General features: G+C 42.2%; 1 protein-coding gene across 3 annotated transcripts in view; it reads right to left on the reverse strand.

Annotated features, from left to right (window-relative positions):
• NCK2 (NCK adaptor protein 2) overlaps nt 1-21,439 on the reverse strand; it is a 149,420-nt gene that overhangs the window by 96,560 nt on the left and 31,421 nt on the right. The window contains exon 1 of one of the 3 annotated variants that reach the window (XM_036028337.1): nt 7,204-7,337. The exons of the other annotated variants lie outside the window; for them this stretch is intronic. The gene's annotated coding sequence lies outside the window, so the exon portion shown is untranslated. Of the gene's footprint in view, nt 1-7,203; nt 7,338-21,439 lie in introns of those variants that run through there. 3 annotated transcript variants of the gene reach the window in all.

Below are 21,439 nucleotides of genomic sequence, written 5' to 3' on the forward strand. Positions count from 1 at the left end.
CCCCTTCATATTTTCCTGAATCTCATCAAGGGTCTGAAATCTCTTCCCTTTCAAAGGTGATTTTAGTTTTGGGAAAAGCCAGAAGTCACAGGGTGTCAAATCTGGGTTTTAGGGGGCTGAGTCATCTGGGTGATTTGAGGTTTCACAAAAAAATTCTGCATGAGATGTGATGCATGAGTGGGCGCACTGTCATGATGAAGCTGCCAGTTACCAGTTGCCCAAGGCAGTGGCCATTTTCATCATGTTGTATCTCTCAATCAATGAAGAGCATTGAGGTAGTATTCCTTATTAATTGTTTAGCCTGGAGAGGCATACTTGTGATGACAACACCTTCTCAATCAAATAACACAGTTAATGTGGTCTTGACCTTGCTGTGACTTTGCCACACCTTCTTTGGGCATGGAAAACCAGGTGACTTCCACTGGGACAACTGGGCCTTTGTTTTGGGATCATAGCCATAGACCCATGATTTGTCTTTGTTGCGACCTTCCTGAGGAAATCTGGTTCATTGGTAGTGGTGTGAATCAAATCATTAGCAACTGCAGCAAGGTGTTCCTTCTACTCTGGTAGCAGAATTCACGGAATGAATTCTGCCACAACACGTTTCATGCCAAGAACATGCATCAAAATCTTAGACATGGTAGTTTTTGGAACTACCAGATCAGCTTCTAGTTCCTACTCTGTCAGTCACCAGTCTTTGCTGATTGCAGACCATACACATTCAACGTTCTCTACTTATTGCAGGCTTTCCAGAGCGTGGATCACTCTCAACAGATTCTCAACCATCTTTGAAGCATTCGTGCCACACTTTTATTTGTGCTGCACTCGCTGCATTTCCCCAGAAGCCATCTGAATCACCAGAATAGTTTGAGGAATGTTCCAGCTTAATGAAAAATTTGATGCAGATTTGTTGCTCTACTCAGTCAGTCATTTTGAATGCCACAGCCACATAGTACACATGCTCGCTCAACGGCATCTATGGCCCCCACTGACTAGTACAGTGAAGTCTTCATTGGTCATGCACAAGCATTCCACTCTTGTTGGCTGCCAGGTTATATCAATGCTGCATAAACTGTTCTCATTGTATTAACAATGGCTGGAGTTTTCCCAGACACACCTCGTAGACGAGTGAAATGGTAATTATTTACTCCGTACTGACTGGGTGCCAAGACTAGGTAAGCACTTCTCCTGTATTATCACCGTTAGTCCTAACACCAGGATGAGCTTCATTATGCTCATTCACAGGAGAGGAGTTGGGGGCTGCACACAGGTGGGATGACAGCACAAGTACAGTGAGAAGTTGGAGGCCTGTGACTTGGGTGTCCTTGGCCTTGATCCTGTGCATGCTGCCCAGCCCTACTAGAGACCAACAAGAACCAGACTGCACAGTACAGCTGGCCGAACAGCTGCACTGACCCTTCCCAAAGCACGTGCTCAGGAAGAAAATGGCAATGATCTTTGTCAAACCTGAGAAAAGAGATGCCTAAACGGTGTCATGTGAACGCAGACAGTGTTTCTGAATGATACAGATTTCCTAAAGACCAGAAGCTAAACTTACCAAAGAAAATGCTTCAAGCAATTCTTACACATTTTCCAAAATGTGGTTCTCCTCTCCCCCTATTTGAAAAAACATGTCACTAACTATTTTCAATTTTCCCACCAGGTATTCTCCAGCATACAAAAGAACACGGGTGGCAAGATGGCAGAGGGGCAGTCCAGGTCAGGGTCATCAGGATGACTTTTTGCAAAGGATATACTTTACCTATGTTTAGACTTGCAATGGAGAGACCATCTGCCTTCTACTCCCATGCCAGAACATGCAGTGACTTTTGGGTCTCTACAGTCTCATTTATTTATATGTAAGCATAGTAATTAGCTTTAAAATAGACTTTGATATAATAAGGCTAGTTTGTTTTACTACTTTAAAATAATATGAAGCTTTCAAAGAACTTATTATTCAGGTTTGGTGTGGCATATAATGGTATGGACTAATGAAGCATGAGGAAATAGAACACAGACCCAAATGCATCTGGGAATTTAGTATATGCTGAAGGATGCTAGTTTGAGTTACTGGGAAATGAAAAGACTTCTTAGGAAATGGCGATGGTGTATGTTGGTAACCATCTGAAGAAAGTTGCAGTCATGCTTCACATCCTACAACAGCATAAATCCCAAGTGCATCTAAGATATAAGGTAAAAAAAAAGTACAAAAGGAAATATTAAAATATAGAAGAAATCCTTTATAAGCTTGAAGGACTTTAAAAAAATCTATTACTAAAAATATAGACACCACAAGATAGATGAATTCAATTATATAAATATAAAAACATTTTTATATGGTATAGTATACCTCAGATAAATTAGAAATATAACTTAAAAGTTAGGAAAATATCTGTAATTGATAACACAAAGGGCTACTCTCCTCCTGATACAGTAAGAGCTCCCTAAAATTGATTAGAAGACCAGCAAATCAGGAAAACGATGTGCAGAAGAAAAGGGGAAAGGAAATACCTGGTTCTCAAACATACAAAAAGTTGCTGGACTTCACTCAGACTAAAATAAATGTAAACTAAAATCACACTAAGCTATAACTTCTTACCCATTAGACTGTCATAGATCAGAAAGTGTGATAATACCACAGTATCATTGTTAACTTCCTTGTTTGATCCTTGTGGTAATTTAACATGTTAACATCCGAGGAAGCTAGATGAAGGGTGTAGAGGAATCCTTTGTGCTATTCTTTTTTTTTCTATTCTTTGTGCTATTCTTTTTTTTTCTATTCTTTGTGCTATTCTTTTTTTTCCTATTCTTTGTGCTATTCTTTTTTTTTGTGCTATTCTTGCAACATTTTATAAGCCAAAATTTATTTCAAAAGTAAAAGTTAAAAAAAACTAACAAAAAAGTTAGGTGTGATAAAACAGCACATCCAGAAGGTGGCAAGAGATTAGGTCCTCTCTGACACACTGCAAAATTAGGCAGCTCCATGGACAGCAATTCAGTAGGACGTCAGGATGAAAACAGCCTAAATGTCCACCAGGGTAAACAGTTAAAAAAACTACCTCTCTATACTGAAGTGCTATTCACTTGTAAGAAAGGAGAAATCTAAGTTTTAAATAGAAAATTTTTCAAAGATATATGGTTAACTCAGAAAAATAAAGTAAGAAACCTTCAGGTCGAATATAATCTGATCTTGAAGAAATTTAACTTCCGCTTTCCTGCCTGGTTAAGCTGCTTCCAAGTACATACCTGCAGTTTATCATCATTGAGACTCATGACCCACATGAACTTAGTTATCAGTAATCTTGGTGGGTTCACCATAGGCTTGTCTCAATAATCCATAATCCAAATAAAAATGTTTCTAATCCAAACTACAGAGATATTTGGGAGACCTCACTATTCATACGTGACCAGATAAAGACAAAAGCATTTCCCTCTTCAGGTCAGCTCTCTAATCAGCCCCAAAACCCTACAGTTACTTTTTATTAAATTGAGATATAATTTACATACCATAAAAATCTATCAATTAAAGTATGCAATTCAGTTTGTTTATTTTTTAAAAATAAGGAATAAAGAGAGCTCTTCATATTACAAGGAAAAGGGAGAAAATATGAAGAAAACAAAATGACTCGAGTAACCTGGTACTTAGATATTTCCAGAACACTCTGGGCGTGCACACCAGAAAGCCATAAGCCTTATCTCTGACGAGGTTGTCTGGGCACCTCGGACAGGAGAAAGCCTTCCCTTAATGGTTAAATACACTGCCTTTAAAAAAAAATAGTATGCATTACTCTTTAAAAGTAAAAAAAAAAGTTTACTTTAGCAAAAATAATAATAGCAAAATAATAATAGATAGAAAAAACAAATCTTAAAACAAGCTAAACTTAACTCAGAATATTAAATTTTACAGATTACTTATGTTCAAAAACACTGGAGGTAAAGATAATTTAATACTGGCTCTAAAGTAGGTGGACCACAAATGTAAGTTAATGAAAATGCAGTTATAATTTTGTTTTCCTAGGAAATGAAGTGAATCAGATTAATACAGCTCATCATGCTATAGTCTGATTTTAGGATGATTCAAAGCTGCCACTTAGTATCAGTAGCTTCAGAAACTTATCAAACCACAAATTAATGAGCCCACACCAAATTGCCGAGTTTTTCAGTGCCAAATTTATGAAATGGTTTTCTTTTCTAGAAGCATTCTGTTCCTACAGGATGGCAGAAGCTGATGGGATTCCACATTTAAGGCTCTTGTTTGCATTGACTATAGTTAGAAAAGACCTGGTCTCTGCCTGAGCCTAACTTAGATAGAATCAAGAGTCCAGTTTCAGTTAGGAGTTGCTACCAATCCAGCAACTCCCTCCTCTTCCATTACTATATGCTTTGCCCACAGGCCTGACAGGAACCCTAACAGAGGATTCAGGCTGCTCCCCGTCAACCATTAAGTCTCTGAGACGCTGTGTGGAGCGGGTTTCCCTTGGGCGAGCACAGCAGTATTTAGGAACTGCCACCTGCCTGATCTGGCCAGTGCCATTTCCTCCCTGGAAAGAAACGCAAACAATTTTTGCCCCTGCTCTGCACAACATGGCAATTGCTGAGCTGGTAGTCCCTAGAACCATGACTTCAACAAACTGTTTTATTTGTGTGCAGAATTAAAAATGACACCAGTTTCAGCACCCTGTCAATATTTAAGGGGCCCCACCAAAAACTAGTATAAAGGCTGAAACAGGGGTATTTTCAAAAGGCATATAAATCAACATCAACTTTTTTCTCGAAGGTCAGGGGAAATGCTGAAAGAAAAGGGTTGGCGATGTAAGATGTTGGTCAAAGGCCTAGAACAGATAATAAATTTTTATGTTAGGGCCACAAAGATGAAATAAATAGGGGGGCTTTAATAATTAAATTTATTTCTGAAAGACCACACTTGTAGCCATCATAACGCACCTGCACCTCTACTAAAGGCAACAAACCAACCACAAATAAGCACTGAAGCTCACGAGTAAACTGTTTAGTGAAATTTATCCTTTCAGTTTTTTTCTAATTCATTCAATTTGCTTGATGAAAGTGTGGGGAAACAAGGAGAAAAAAAAGAAAAGAGCAGTGGTGTTAGGAACTTCACCACTAGGCTACTAGGTCCTCTTCATTACCAAATGCAAAAGGAAAACTAAGAACTGAAGTCACATCACAGGACCAGACACTGTCCATGCCCAACACATGCCTTCTGTGCCCCGTGCTCACATTGCCAGGCCATCTCTCTCCAAAGATCAAGTGCACATTGCTGATACCCCAACAGGTGTCCCCCATGTGAAAAAAAAAAAAGCATGCCCCCCATTCACCCAAATCACATTAAAACCACAATGACATTTAAGTATTTACTCCTCTTTTTAGTTGAAGCTGAGTATTTCATAAGATACTAAAAAGAGGCGATGGAAAGTACGGAAATGAAGAAAAGTTACACTTTCCCCAGAGTTCCCTTGGATGTCATCAATGACAAAAGAGCACTGAAGCTGCCACCTCCCCACCTCATGTGTGCCTTTGAGTGGAGCCTTTCATCAGTGGGGAGCATGCCAAGATCAACTGTGCAGCCACAGTGTCTCCAACACATCAGAAGTCCACTTCAATCACTTTAAACCAGCTGATGTTCCATGAACATGCACCTGATGAGGAATCCTGTTTTCCTGATACCTGTAATAAGGCAAAACTTGCTTTCCCCAAATACTTGCTTAAACATATGATTTATACTAGAGTAAACCTTTCAAGCACAGAATTATTTTTCTGTTTAGATAGGCCTGAGAAAGCACACACCATTGATATGTTCATCTCTTTTCATTTTATATGATTTATGTTTTCCCAAAGTCCTAGATGTAAATATCTAGTTACACTGAAAAAGGGCAGAGAGGAGGAATGGAAGAGAGGAGGAGGGCGGGAGGGCGTGGGAAATGACATAAGTTTTCAAATGCCTGGTTGACACTGAGCAGGGTTTCTCGTAAGTGACATAAGGTACTGACATTTGAGATCTGACAATTCTCTGTTGTGGGCCATCCCATGCATTGTAAAAATTGTAAAAATGATCAACCTCCAACGTCTGGTGATCAAATACATCTCCAGACATTGCCCCATGTCCCCTGGGGGATGCACTCCTGTTGAGACCCTCAGAACTAGAATACATGCAAATTAAACAGACCAAGTTTTTCTGTTTTTTTTTTCCCCTTTAACAGCAAAAACAACACAGGAATATAAATGTATATTCTAACTATTTTGGAATATTATTAAAATGCTTAGGTGGCAGTTGCTATAATTACCCCTTCCAAAATAACTGAATAAATAAGCACATTCAGTTTAACCCAATGTCTGACTTATTAAGTTACAATATGCCATATAGTTAGAAGATAACCTTTAAATTCTAGTTTGGGTAAAGTAGGCTGCTACTTATTTTTATAAAATAAGAAATGTTAAAAATAGTATAGCTATGGATATATGTATTTGTTTGCATTGAAAATCAATAAGTAAAAAGAGAAAGAAGGGAATCCTTTTTAAAACAGTGACTGAAGAGGGTAGAAAGGCTGGAAAGAGGGTAAGAGGTAAAAACAGAACAAGATTTCTCTAAGAACATTTCTTCTGGCTTTGGAACCATGTCATGTTTGACACAATTACAAACCAATGTTAACTTTTTTAAGTCTTAAAAAATCAAAAGCAGATGGAAAAACATTGACCAAATTATGAAATGAGTTGGTGGCATAAGTACAGAGAGGAATCATGCCGAAGGACTTGGAAACACAGCAATTTGACTGTATTTCCTTAGTGGGATAAACCCTATGGGACAAAGCATCTTTAGCTATTTTTAGCAGTGAAATTGTTGATAATAATATTGGTAGAGTTACTCTAAATGTTTATGTATATTTTGTATAAATAGGATAATAAAACAAATAAGTAATTATGTTTGTTTCTAGAGACAAAAATTTTCAGCATAAAAGGGGTACAAATATAAAATCAAAAAAGTAAACTCTTGCGAATTAGAAATATCAGTGTGAATTTACAGCAGATATGCTCAAAACAAAACAAAATAAAATAAACAAAATTACCTTTGTCCACTACAAAGGCCCAGATACAATGGCTGACCCGGGAGCAATTTGAGTTCCTAACTCCCAACCCAAGGCCCCCAACTCCATTTCCAGCTAAAGGGACCTGAGGGTGAGGACTGACCAAAGGAGTCTGAAGTCCTGCAGCTTCTGGCCTTTTGTGGCTAACAGATCACAAGCGTGTGCAGGAGGTGGCGGCAACCACACGAAGCTGGCACTGGCTGCAGTGGCCAACATGAGCAGCAACAAGGATGTAAATGGCGTGAAATTCCTTCAGCACTATCTTAAATCATCAGCTCATAAGTTCTCTACAAACAAACAAACAAACAAACAGCCTCACTGGTGGCTAATGGATGCTGAGGAACCAGAATTATTTATTCCGAAAATTGCCCAAAAGAGGGCAAGATGTCCCTGTGTGGATGTACTTTGACACAACAACTGAGCTCTCTCCCATGTGGCTAATGAATGTAAGGGGAAGGAGAGGATTCAAATGCCACCGTTTTTGCAAACCTGGTAAATTATGGAAGCAGTCATGATCCTCAAGGCTGCTGGCCCCTGTGTCCTCCTCCTAGTGGCAGCACACACAGCACCAGGGAAAAGTCCTGCCAGAAAATCAAACTGGAATCAGCTCCAGATCCAAACGGAATTTACAGGACACACAAGGAATAGAAGGGCATATTAAACCGAGTCTAGTTAGCAAACTTCAGCTGTGGGAGACCCAAGGGACAAAAAAACTGTTATCCCAAGAAACCAAACTCAATTTTAAAAATAAATAATTAAAATAATAAAGAAATACTATAATAAAAATAAATAAGAGTGGAGAAATAAATAGATCCAACCTCAATGTACATACCTTACTTGGATCTTGGTTTTACAACCCAATTTTAAATAAAATTTTTGAAATAGGTGGGAAAATTTAAACACTGATATTTGATAATATTAAAGAGTTATTGTTACTGAAATATTTACTTTAATATTTACAGATGAAAGGAACTGATAGCTGGGATCTGCCGCTGGAGAGCAGGTCATTTAGATGAAACGAGGCTGGCCTGTAACTGGTAACTACTGAAGCCAGCAATGGGTACCCATGAGGACTTACTCCACGCTTCTCTCTATCTTAAAAAACATTATGCTGAAATTATCCTGTTACTTAAGAAATCACATCTTACCATGAGAGAATTGACAGCACTAAAAAAAAGTGACAGTTTGAAGGGCCTTTAGAAACCACCAAGCTCCAAACCCCCTTCTACACATGAAGACTAGTAGAGCAACTCCAGGGCACAGAGCTAGTCAGCGGTGAGATAGGACAGGTTTCCAAAATCTCTCCAATTATCAAGGGACCAACAGGTAGAGTTGGAAGAATGGGAAAAGTCTTCCAACAGTAGCTCTTCTCACAGTAACTTTACATACTTCTCATATACCCCTAAGCTTGTTCTTTACAATCAAATGCCTCTTCCTCTGAGTAGTTTCAAAGAAAATTTTTAAGTTCTTTGATAATTTGAACCATATCCCTCTCTCTCTCTCTCTCTCTCTCATGCACACACACACACACACACACACACACACACACACAAAATCAGTTCAGCCCCAGCTGGTATAGCTCAGTGATTGAGTGCCAGCCTGAGAACCACGGAGTCACCGGTTTGATTCCCAGTCAGGGCACATACCTGGGTTGTGGGCCAGGTCCCCAGTAGGGGGCACATGAGAAGCAACCACATGTTAATGTTTCTTTCCCTCTCTCCTTCCCTCCCCCTCTCTCTAAAAATAAATAAATAAAATCTTTTTTCTTAAAAAAAAATCAGTTCATCCGATAAAATCTTGAGAATTTATTCAGATGCTAAATAAATTAAAACCTTTAGTGTACTATTAAGACAACCATGAACAGCAGCTGTGTCATTCTGACACGGATCCAACTGCATGCAGCTCTCCCAGTTCACAGGCTGCAATGAGACTGTGCAGCACTAACGAGTCTAAATTGCAAAATTATAAAAATGGATTAAGCACTTATTTACAGAGGTCACTATTATAAAATGAGTCCATTAGATATGCTCCTTACTCTAGAGAAGTCTACCACCTAAAACCAATGAATACAGAGTACTATGCAAACATGCAATAAACTATGCTGATATACGTAAGGAATGAGACCATTTTGAGGACAGTAGCAAAGATGAAACTGCTGGAAACACTAGCTGGTAAGGACTGTGAAAGGGAGAACACAAAGTCACTAAATTGTTATCATAAAGCACCCATGTTCCGCACATCCTCCTGATCCTGCCAGCCCCAAAGAACAGCCGTCCTGAGATTCAGAACTACTCACGCCAGTTCACTGTTCTGCAGCGAGGAGAAAGAAAGGTAGGTACAAGAGGCTAAATGGGAGAAGAGATGAAAAAGGACAAATTTCTTATCAGTGTGGCTTTAATTTACATCACTTCTCCAGGCTTCTCCAGAGGAAATCAACATTCTCTTACAAGGAACTAGAATTTAAATCCTGAAGGGAAGAATCAGAGATCTACTCTAAACCCTTCACTTAACAAAATGAAACAATGCAGGTATACAGAATGGTGGAGTCTCAGGTCAATTTCGAGGGGTACTCACACAGTTATGCTACTCAAGGGTACTTTCCTGAGTTTCCTGGAGCTGGAGGTGACATACCCAGGCAGTGTGGTCCAATTCTTGTCACTTGCTAAAGACAACAGAGTAATTCTGGTAGTTTCTAAGCATGCTGGTGTGAAAGGGAGAATGGTTGGGTTCTGGCTGATTGTGTATGAACCAGTGTGGGCAGAAGTTCTTCTCGCAGGCTGCGTGGGGCATGGGCCATTGACCGGCCAAGACCCAACTCAGAGGTCAAAGCAGCAAGACTGAATGTTCCACCCCTGTCTTGCCTGTGCACCCCATCTGGCCACAAGAGGCTCACATGAAGAGTAAGTATAGCCTTAAAGAAAGAGGCTGAGTCCACCGAAGATAAGCTCCACCCATAGTTACCCTTCTCCCCTAGGTGTGCTGAGAGCAGAGGCCAAAGGTTGGGGGCTTCAGCAGCCCACCAGGTGCTGAGCACCTTTGCCTAAGTGTGAGGACGGGCTTGTGGGGGGGTGGGGGCAGTGAGATACCCATCCAGTGGTAAGATACCATGAAGCACAGTCTGGTACACTTCTCAAAAGGCTGGGAAACAGGGGCTGTAGCTGTGGCTCCTCTGGAGTGGGTGGAATGGCAAGAGGAGATGGCTGAACTTCCATGCTGCCTGCCAGGGATGCCCTTACCAGCACACCACCTTGCACACCACCCAGGCAGACAACCTACCGTGTTAAGTGCCTGATACCTGCCAGCCATAGTACTGAGAAGCCAGAGCTCAGAAATGGGTTACCACTTTGAGTCGGCAGTGCAAGATCTCCTAAAAATAGGTGGTAAGGAATTACACAAGCCATATGAAGTGAAAAAATGGGCTCTGCTCTCAGGTGTGCTGATCTCAGGTGTAATCCAATCAACAAGTTATAATGATAGAAGCACTGCTTCTTAATGGTTCATTTTTATGTCTAAATGTGCAGGTTTATTTATAGGCTCTGATTTAGAAATAGTTTGCCATATTTTTAGTTCACGAATCAACTTTTAATTCTACACATTCTACAAGTAGGACACATTTCACACAGCAGAAGCAATAAAAATTGAGATGTTTGGAAGAGAAGCCAGTCTACTCCTCTGCACTCAGCATATGACTATATGTACTGCCCTGTGGGACTCTGTTGCACACTGCTACTCGCATCCAATCTGTTCTTCGTTATCTGATGGCCAGAGCAGTGGTTCCCTACATGTGCCCTGACCAGCCCAGCCCACAGCAGTAGTGTCAGGGGACATCTTAGAAATGTAAATTATAGGGGCCCACCCTAGACTCCTGAAGTCAAAACTGGGGGTGGCAGGAGGAGGCAGCAGTCTGTTAAAAAGTGCTCCAAATTTGGAATAATCTCAAATTTGAGAACCAGGAACCACAGGACTCACAAGGGAGCATGATGAGCAGCAAATGCTTTACAATGTGTTTCTCATATATATTTTATCGCTCATATGAGACTGTTAACCTAGTAAGAGAAGCACTTTCATTAGAAAAACTCAGGTAAACATTTCTTCAATTGCAAAGAACTCTCTTATTTGTATCAAAAGAAAGAGGTTAACTTTTTCTCAATGGAAAAAAGTGATTAAACACCTGGTTTCGAGTATACATATGACAGCAACTTTGGTCTGGTTATTACTCCATGGGAGCTGAGGATCCTGGTCAGTCAGTGGAGAAAGGTGGGCGGACAAGCTCAGGCCTTGGAGCAGCTTGAACTTCAGGGGTGGGGGAGGGGAAGACTGGTGGAGAAGTGTACATTAAGTAGATCACTGTCAGCATGTACTTTAAATAGGAATTGTCTCTGTCCATTTAGGGTCCTGAAAAGATGAATGCAACTGGAATACATTTTTAAAGAACTCAAAGCAGTCAACAGGAGATCCACTGCCCTGACTACAGTCTTCGTCTGCCAAAAACACAGTGAATACACAGTCTTTGTTTTAAATCACAGAGGACTGAATAACAATGAATTATAATGGGTTTAAGTTCTTTAAGAAAGAAGAAAGAGAACAGAAGGAAACTAGGGAAAAAAAGGCATGCTTTCTATGGATAAAGGACTCAGAAATAAATCAAACGAAGTGTAGGAAGCCCTAGAAGAAGGTACCTTGGGAAGGTTAGGAGGTTCTGCTTCCTTGGCCAACAAGCCTTACATAAGCTACATTAACACTATAATACATAGTACAACAATATATGCATACGGATGGATATTCAAAATATGCATTACTTATATTAACTTGTAAAGCAGTAATAGTTTCAGAATATCTACTCTGTTAATAAGAAAAGTTCATTTAGAGTTTGATGACAAGTATATAAACCAGAGGAAGAAAGAAACCTACACAAACATCAAAGACTGAAAGGACATAATCTAAATGGAGTTGACAGAAATGGTGGCAAACAGAACTGCCCTCTCCCCTTCATGCACTCGCTGAAGAGTATTTCACGGGGAGAGTAGTTTCCGGGGCACACAATTCCTTTAAACAAATGACAGCAATAGTCCCTGTTTTCTAACCTTCATCTCCAATTCACGTAACTGACGACAGACTCATTTTACATAAAATTGGTCTCCTTCCTCTCAGCCACCCACTTCCAACCACCAAAATTAAATTATAAGTGAAAAGTCAATACTAATAACATTAAAAGAAACTTTTCAATTACAGTTTACTTTCAATATTATTTTGTATTAAAGTGTGTAGCATAGTGATCAGACAATCATGTGCTTTATAAAGTGATCCCCCCGATATTTCTAGTATCCACTTGACACCATACCCAGTTATCACAGTATTATTAACTATACAGGGGTGGACAAAAATAGGTTTACAGTTGTTTCCATGGAAAATAAGTAACAATACAAGACTAAACTCTGTTTCACCTAGTGACAACTGTAAACCTAGCTTTGCCCACCCTTGTATTCCCTATGCTGAACTTGACATCCTGTGACTATTTTTTTTAACATTTATTTATTTTTAGAGAGAGGGGAAAGGAGGGAGAAAGAAAGGGAGAGAAATATCTAGAGAACGTCTATCAGTTGCCTCTCACATGCCCCTAACTGGGGACCTGGCCTGCAATTCAGACATATGCCCTGACCAGGAATAGAACCGGCAACCTTTTGGTTTGCTGGGATGACACCCAGCCCACTGAGCCACACCAGTCAGGGCCAATGACTATTTTGTAAGTATCAATTTGAATTTCTTAATTCCTTCACCTTTTTCACACAGTCCCCTAACCACATGCTCCTCTGGCAACAGTCTGTTCTCTATGTCTATGCATCTGTTTCTGTTGTGTTTGTTAATTTATTTTGTTCTTTAGATTCCACGTGTAAGTGAAGTTACTGACTTATTTCACAGAGCATAATATCCTATAGGTCCATCCATGCTGTTGCAAATAGTAAGATTTCAATCCTTTTTATGGCCGAGTAATATTCCATTATGTGTGTGTATGTATGTGTGTATACCAACACTTTTTAACCACTCATCTACTAATGGGCACTTGGCTGCTTCTAAATCTTAGCTATTGTAAATAATGCTACTATTAACACTGGGGTGCATAGGTTCTTCTCAATTGGCGTTTCAGGATTCTTAGGGGATAATCCCAGCAGCGGAATCATTGGGTCAAAAGGCAGTTCCACTTTTAGGTTTCGAGGAAATTCTATACTGTTTTCCATAGTGGCTGCACCAGTCTGCATTCCCACCAACAGTGCACTAGGGTTCCCTTTTCTCCATGTCCTCGCCAGATCCTGTTATTTGTTGATTTATTGATAACAGCCATTCTGACAGGTGTAAGGTGATATCTCTTGTGGTTTTAGTTTGCATTTCTGTTAACTATTAGTGACAGTGAACATCGTTTCATATGGCCATTTGTATATCCTCTCTGGAGAAGTGTCTATGCAGGTCCTCATTTTTTAATTGCATTTTTTTTGTGTTGAGTTGTATAAGAACATTTTACACAGCCAATGCCCCCATTTTTGCATCCAGATACAAGTAGATCCAATCTAGAAGGAACTTCATCCCAAATTGGATTTGCCTGGTCAGGGAGTAAAGGAGTACAGGAGTCCCAGGTCCATTCAGTCCTCCAAAAAGCCAGCAACCTGGAGTCAGGGATGTGTGTGTGGTTCTCATTGCAGAACAATCAAGCCCCCCTAGAAGTACACGCTCCTCTCACAGCACCGGTACAGGTCTCAGTGTCCCCATCCCACTCAGTCCCTGCTGTCGAGGGAAGAGAGGAGGGGTCCCTGTATCCTGCATGAAGAATCCTGGCTGGCAAGATGCCCTCATGGGAGGGGCTGGGGGGCTGGAGGTAGTCTACCTCCTCACCCTGTAAGGGGCACCTCCCCTGCAGTGATGGGCCAGTGAGGCTCACTGCACTAGTTTGCTCTGGCTGCCAGGAGTAAATACTGCTAAATGAAGTGTTAAAGAACAGAAATTTGCCCTGGTCGGGTGGCTAAATTGACTGAAGTGTCATCCCGAACACCAAGAGGTTGTGGGTTCAATTCCTGATAGAGGAATGTATGGGGGGCAACAAATCAATGCTTCTTATTCCCTTCCCTTCCCTTACTTTCCCTTCCCTTCCCCCCTCTTTCTCACCCCACCCCCTCCCTTTCTTTCTCTCTCTAAAAATCAATAAATATATCCTGAGTATTAAAAAAAAGAAGAATAGAAATTTATTTTCTCATAGTTTTGGTGGCTGGACATCCCAGATCAAGGGGTCAGTGATCTGATTCCTGCTGTGGGCTCTCCTGGCTGGCACACCTTCTTACTGTGTCCTCACACAGCAGAAAGAGAGTGAGCTCTCTGGTGCTTTTCTCATAAGAACACTCAGCCTATTGGATCAGGGCCCCTTACCCTTATGTCCTTATTTAACTTTCCTTACTTCCTTAGAGGCCCCACCCCCAAATACTGCCGCAGTGGAGGTTGAGGCTTCAACATGAACATTGGGGAAGACACATTTCAACCCATAACACTCCTAGGTGGGGAGTTGGTCCAAGGCAGTAGGACCGAGTTTATCAGAGCTGAGGCCCAAGCATCACTCCTACCTTCCAATGCACTGGGCTCGCCTTCCCAGGCCAGCGCACAGCACTGGTGGTCTCCTTCACAGTCAGAAGAGAGCGAGATTGGAGCCCAGGGGAGGGGTGGGAGTGGAGGAAAGGTAGGGTGCAAACCAAAGGGGACAGAGGCCAGGACTAGAAGAAAAATAAGATAGTAGTTGAGATGGGACCTAGGTGGGTCAGGCCAGGCTGCAGCCCACCTGAGGCAGACAACACTCCCAAAGCCTCACCAGGCGCTGGCAAAACTAGGTTCTTTACAAAAGGATTAAGTTATTGTTCACAGCCCTGAGTTGAAGGAATCCCCCAGCATCTTGTGCCTAGAGAAAAATAGACACAAGACCCTAGTGAAGGTCCAGGCCAACCCCAAGTCTGGAGGCAAAGTGTCCAAACGCAGACATTTCTGGACACCTGAACCAGTCCTCCTGCCTGGTACCCAACCTGCCTTCCTACTGTTCTGAAGCCAGATGAAATGAATGCAGAGAGCCCAGCCCGGCACCAGCAAGTGCTCAGTTAGTGATGTCTGCTATTATCACAGAGACTCAGAATAAGTACTGTTTCTTTGGTATCAGAACCATTTGAATACATATCTCTTTCTTCCCTATACTGGGTGCTAAGACTGTAATTTACCATTCCATTCAACACTAGTTATGGCGCCCTAGGCCTAGGCAGAAGAAATGCTCGGTAAAAAGCTGAATGAATGGATTAATTAACTGATAACAGAAATATACAATGAAAAGGACATGAAAATAAGGCAAATAAGGCAGAATGTAAATGAAAATAGTGACAGATGGGCAAACAGTAAGCATTTACCCACACATATGAAAAAGGCAAAAAATAAAAATAAACAAGATAGAAGATAGTAGACATAGAAAAAGGATGGTAGGGCTTAAATCATTTTTCTCTCCCTGGACCATGGGAGATGTATTTCACCACTACCAGCCATAACCCTTTATTTTCTTCATCACTCCAGATGAAAATAAAAAAACAGGCATATCACTTACTGTGAATTAAGCATCCTACACCTAGCTCTGATAACCCCAGGAGTGACATTTTGCTTATGACCAAGTTCTTTCAGGCTTTTGTATGCAAAGCACAAAGGCAAACATTGCTACACAGGGGAGCAGGGTGGCCGCAGCCTCACCAGGGGAAGACCTCTGTGCTGGGCAGGAGGCCTGGGCCCCACACTCACTAGGGCAGCAGACCTTGGTGCTAGACAGGAGGGCTGTTTCAGATAATGGGATATACTCCAATGACACTGGGGCTGCTCAGATGAGATCAGACAGCTTCCTCTCTATTGTGCTGCTTTAACTTGAACCTCTCCCCTTAGGTTCATGCCAGGAAAACTGGTCTGTGCGTCTATTCAGGTTGTAAAAAGAACTAAACCAGGAAGCATTAAAGTTGGTTTTCTATTGGTTATTTTTTGATTGAGTGACTTTTTTTTAAACAGTATTCTTTTTTTTTAAAGATTTTATTCATTTATTTTTAGAGAGGGAGGGGAGGGAGAAAGAGAGAGAGAGAGAGAGAAACATCAATGTGCGGTTGCTGGGAGTTATGGCCTGCAACCCAGGCATGTGCCCTTGCTGGGAATCGAACCTGCGACACTTTGGTTCGCAGCCCGCACTCAATCCACTGAGCTACGCAGCCAGGGCTTGATTGAGTGACTTTTGACTCTGTTTTATCTTCTGAATGAAAAGGATTTTTCTCATATGTTCCTCTACATGACAATATCAGGGCTATTTTTTCCTAGGGCTACTACAGTCGTCTCAGAAGAAGGAAACTCCCAACCAGGGTTCTTTGGTGGGAAACTGCCTGATTCCTCCCCCACTTGGAGAAAAACACCATGACTGTCTCAGGCTCGCACTGACACTACATAGAAACAAGTCCAACTCCAGAAAACGTTTTGAATTGTGAGGCTGCCCGACTACACTCAGGATTTCCTAACTTCACCCATGTATCTACACAATCAGTATTTGAGGATGAAATATTTGTGCTTATTGTAAGAACACTGAAATGGAAAATGTCAGAAGCATTAGTGAATTGGATTACTACCCTGCAGACTCCTTAGGTCCCAGAACAGGCTGACAGGCATCCCCTCCAGGGGCCCAATTTTTCTTTCCCTTCATTCACGATTTTGATGGTGCTGTAGTTTCCCCTAGATTAACTGAGAATCTTTTATAGAAAACACTTATAATGGCTTGACCCATAAATGTGTTCTGTGTAAATGTTAGTAGTTACTATTATAGAAATGATAAGAATACATTTATGCTCACTTATTTTGTGAAAACCTGAAAACCTCCTCACATTGCATATCCCTCAACCCTTCACCACTGGGACGTGGGAAGGCAAGAATGACATGCCATTGATTTGTGCAGTCCTAGCACAGTTTCTGGTGCAGAGTAGAAGGACCAACATTTCTTCAATTTAACACACTTCTGCACTTCAATAAAACCAGTACCAGCACTGACTGGCCTGAAAAGGCTGTTTTAAATAGCTTGCTTTGTAAGCAAATTAATCCCGTCTCTCCCCTTCACCCCAAGCTCAATCAGCAGGTGGAAATACTTCTCACTGCATCTGCCAATGGGCTGGGAACAGGGATGGCAAATCTCTATTAAAAATGACATAGTAAATACTTTCCTGAATAAAGGATTACATCACTGTCAAATGCCATGCAAGGAATTTCAGCTCATGCTATAGATGGGAACTGCAGCTGAGCTGAAGGACGTCTATCTAATGACAAGGCAACCCGAAAATGCACTGCTGCTCTATCTTCTGCAGGGAAAGAGGGACGTCATTTTGTCCTGCAAACTCCAAATACATTCCATGTATTCTGATGGTAACAAGGTTACAATATAAAGGGAAAAGAGAAATGACTCCTACTTTCTGGAAAGAAAAATCCTTGTTATGGAGTCACCGCTGCAGGAAAGCACATACATCATCAGCTCAGGAAATAGGCTACCTTGAAGTTTCACTCCACAAAAAGAGCTGGGATTTTCACTTTTAATCTTTTACTAGAGAAAAATATAATCAGAACATATTTATGTAGGACCATTGCTTGGAATATTTATTGGGTTTCTTTGTGCCAATGTACTTTATAATCTTTAAATGAGCAAGGTGGGAAAAAACCACCATTATTTGCCACTAATGGTTGCCTCCCTAGTAATTCCACCCACTGTGGAACTACTGACTATTAACACATGCCATTTGGGTGTGCAAAGTTTACAACCAGCAAGAAAGGCCAGCTCAGACAGTCAACTCTGCATCACACTATTTTTACCCTAAATAAAAAGCATGTTGTATGACAGAATCCCATAACATGGGCCCCATTTAATTTAAATTATTCACTCTGCCTCAATTGTATCATAAGCAACTAAAATCAACCCTTGGAACACTTAACATCTAGGTAACATTGAAGCAGAAACAAATTAATACAGCCAGCCAGCCATGCCCCTGCCATTCCCATCTTATATGCTAGAGGATAAAAGTCTATTTAAAACTTTATTCTTCTCCTTCAAGTCCATCTATCCATTCCCTCATTATATAACATATTCTTTCAAAATATCTGGGTGATCGCCCTGTTCCCTCCATTCCTGGTATCATTTACAAAAAAAAATGTAAAGAAGCTGAGCCCATATACCCTCAAGCATTAGAACATCAGCCAGTGTCTGTGTGCTCAGTGCATGCCAACACTGTTCTGAGTGCTTTCTGCATATGCTACTGCATTGCATCCTGTCACCAACCCATTTTCCTGGTAGGGAAAGCAAGGTTTGAGCAGTGCTAAGTGCTGGAGGGTAAGGACAGCCCTGGCAGGCAGTCTGGGTCTAGCACACTTACTCTGAAGCCACCCAAGCTATCAGTCCCACTGAGACCACCATGTCAAGGCCTGGAGGTATCCCCGTGGACTCACCTCCCAAACGCTCCCCTGATGTAGCATGTCTGCTTCCATTTCCCCACCCAAGTCCTCCTCAAATGTCCAGGCTTGGCTTAGGCCACTGCTCACAAGACTCCAGCACTTACTCAACCCAGCCACCCTCTACTTTGTCTGAAGAGTTTCTCTCCTGACAACCAGGGTCATGCAGTCCATAGTGGTCCTAATTCTGACAGCTGGGTGTCCCTGGTGAGACACAGATACTGAGAAGAGAGAAATGGCACCTGCACGCCAGATACTGCCAAGCCACAAAGATCACATGCACAAATATGCACCAGTCACGCTATGTGCTCAAAGGAAACCCAGACATGGGGTGGGGGTGCAGGGAGCTCATTAGTGAGGGTTTGGTAGACCCCTCTGTAGAACCAAAGTCAGTGCTGTCCAGGACTACCTTCAATAGCCTACATCTTTTCCATTCTGTCCCCCAAGGGAGCTTTCCCTGCACACATTCAAGGTGACTGTTCAGCTCACTACCCTTCCCATCAGGCCTGGCCCTACCAGCACCTGTGAGGCAGGCGGTAGCAGCAACGATGGGGACAGGTCAGCCTTCTACCCAGAGGTGGGGGAGACCAAGAACCATGAAGCAAACACACGTTGCCGATTTCAGTGCTCCTTTGTAAGAATGCTCAGAAAGGCTACCTCACATTTGTGAGAAAAGGCTGGCTTTGAAGAACAGAGGACTAGATCAGACAAGCCAGTATTTCACCCTGTGTCGCCACCATGAGAACTGAAGTAGAAAATGCATATAAAGCATAGTAAGGTCGGCATTACCATCATCATTACCGTCTGTGGTTGTAGGGTCCCAATGACATAAGTGACAGGCCATGTTATACTTTATTATGGAGTGAGCATCAAGAAATTGAAGGGGTCAACAGGAGCCATAGTTTTGCCCTGATGCCTGTGTTGAGCATGCGCAGCAGCCAAGGTGGTGATCCCAGGCAAATCTGGCAAGCAGCGCACACTCCTGGTGCTGGGGCAACCTGAGTGTCAGACCAGTCCCAATGCAGTGGAGCAGCTTGTGCTGGATGCCCACAACTGTGTCAGGAGCACCTGTACAGACTCAGGTGTTCCTCTTCATCCCCACAGCACCGACGGGGTGGAAATGGGACGCGACAGGCCGTGGGATCTAGGGCTGATCAAAGCATGCCCAGGGTGGGGGCAACACCACTGACCAGAGAAGCAGCAACTGTCCAGCCTGGTGATTACAGGCCAGTCAGCCCTCCTGCACTGGACCTAGATTACTGTTGCAATTAAAAAGAAAAACCCAAACCTCACTAATTAAAAATGCAAAAGCAAACAAACTAAATGATCCCCAAAGTCCCTTTCAGCTTATTAAATATGCCTTTTAGTGCCTATGATCAGCAAGGAAGTGCTGACATCACTTGCAGATGTGAACTAAAAAAGCTGTTTTCCTAACAGCAGTCCTACATTTTCAGCCTAATCAATGAGCACAATACTAGTTCATATCTAACAGTGCTTTTAAAAAAGATTTTATTTATTTATTTTTAGAGCGGGGAAGGGAGAGAAAAAGAGAGGGATGTGAAGGAGAAACACTGATCGTTGCCTCTCATACACACCCCATTTGGGGACCAATCTGGCAACCCAGGAACGTGCCCTGACCAGGAATCAAACTGGTGACCTTTCACTTAGTGGGACGATGCCCAACCAACTGAGCCACACCAGTCAAGTTCAAAGTGTTCTTTCAAAAACAAGTCCATCTTCAGCTCTTCTCATGCATGCATGCTAGAAATTCATGACAGACAAAGTATACCCAGTTCTGTTATTCGCTGAAGACCAAATGCAGCTGATATGGTAGAAAATGTAGGCTCTAATTAACAGTTCTTGATAAACCTCTGTAACATGACTAGGATCCATTCACAGGGACACATCATTGAAAGCTGAGCGTAAGAAATACATGGCAGCTTGTACACAGCTTTTACTTGAAAGTAAAACAAATCAAAACTGTTCTTGGCTAACTATGGTATTTTTATTTACAGGAAAAGGATTTATCTAAAGTAATGTGCGACAGATGCATGAACAGCCAAATGTTTTCTCTCCTAACAGATATGAGACGATGCTCTTCCACATGGATGCCAAATTCCACCTGAAATGGCCCCACAGTGATGGTCTCTGAGTTCATCTGTTGCATAGCGGTTGTATCAGCCATTTGGGAGAGGCCAGCATCTAACAGGTGAGCCAAGGCAAAGCCAAGATGGCCACTGAGGACGTTTAGATTAATGTTCTTTTTTACCTCCCAGCTCCACCCATCACAACAAGAAGACAGCTGGTGAACCCCCAATCCAGCAACTGGTGGCCATGGACCTTCCAGCTGGCTATGGAAAACCCCCGCTGGAAGGCTGGGCCAGCAGCCCCTTCCCCAGCCCCAGACACATGGTTAGGAGGGCAGGCCTGCTCTACAGAATACCTCCCTCCTCCCCACAAGGATGGTCCACTGATTGGCTCAAAGTAAACATCTGACCAAACTGGCCAAAGACAACCCTTCCCGAGGGGTTGAGTGACACAGAACAGTGCTGCTACTGGATGCACACACTCCCAGCTGTTAGTGGAGGCCACTTCCTACCACAGGTGCTAAGAAAGGGACAGCCAGTCTGCCAAGCACACAAAGAGGCCTAGCTGGGGGCGGGGGGAGGGGGGGGCTTCCAGGTCCCCTTGGTACCCCCTCAGCCCTGCACCCAGGCCCACAGGTCTGCCCACATCTTGTCGTTAGACACTTTCCTTGGGACAACTTCCCCCTGGCTTTGGGGAACACAAGAAGGTTGCTTTTACCTGCCACCCTG

The sequence above is a fragment of the Phyllostomus discolor genome, chromosome 6 (assembly GCF_004126475.2).
Source record: "Phyllostomus discolor isolate MPI-MPIP mPhyDis1 chromosome 6, mPhyDis1.pri.v3, whole genome shotgun sequence".
NCBI lineage: Eukaryota > Metazoa > Chordata > Mammalia > Chiroptera > Phyllostomidae > Phyllostomus > Phyllostomus discolor.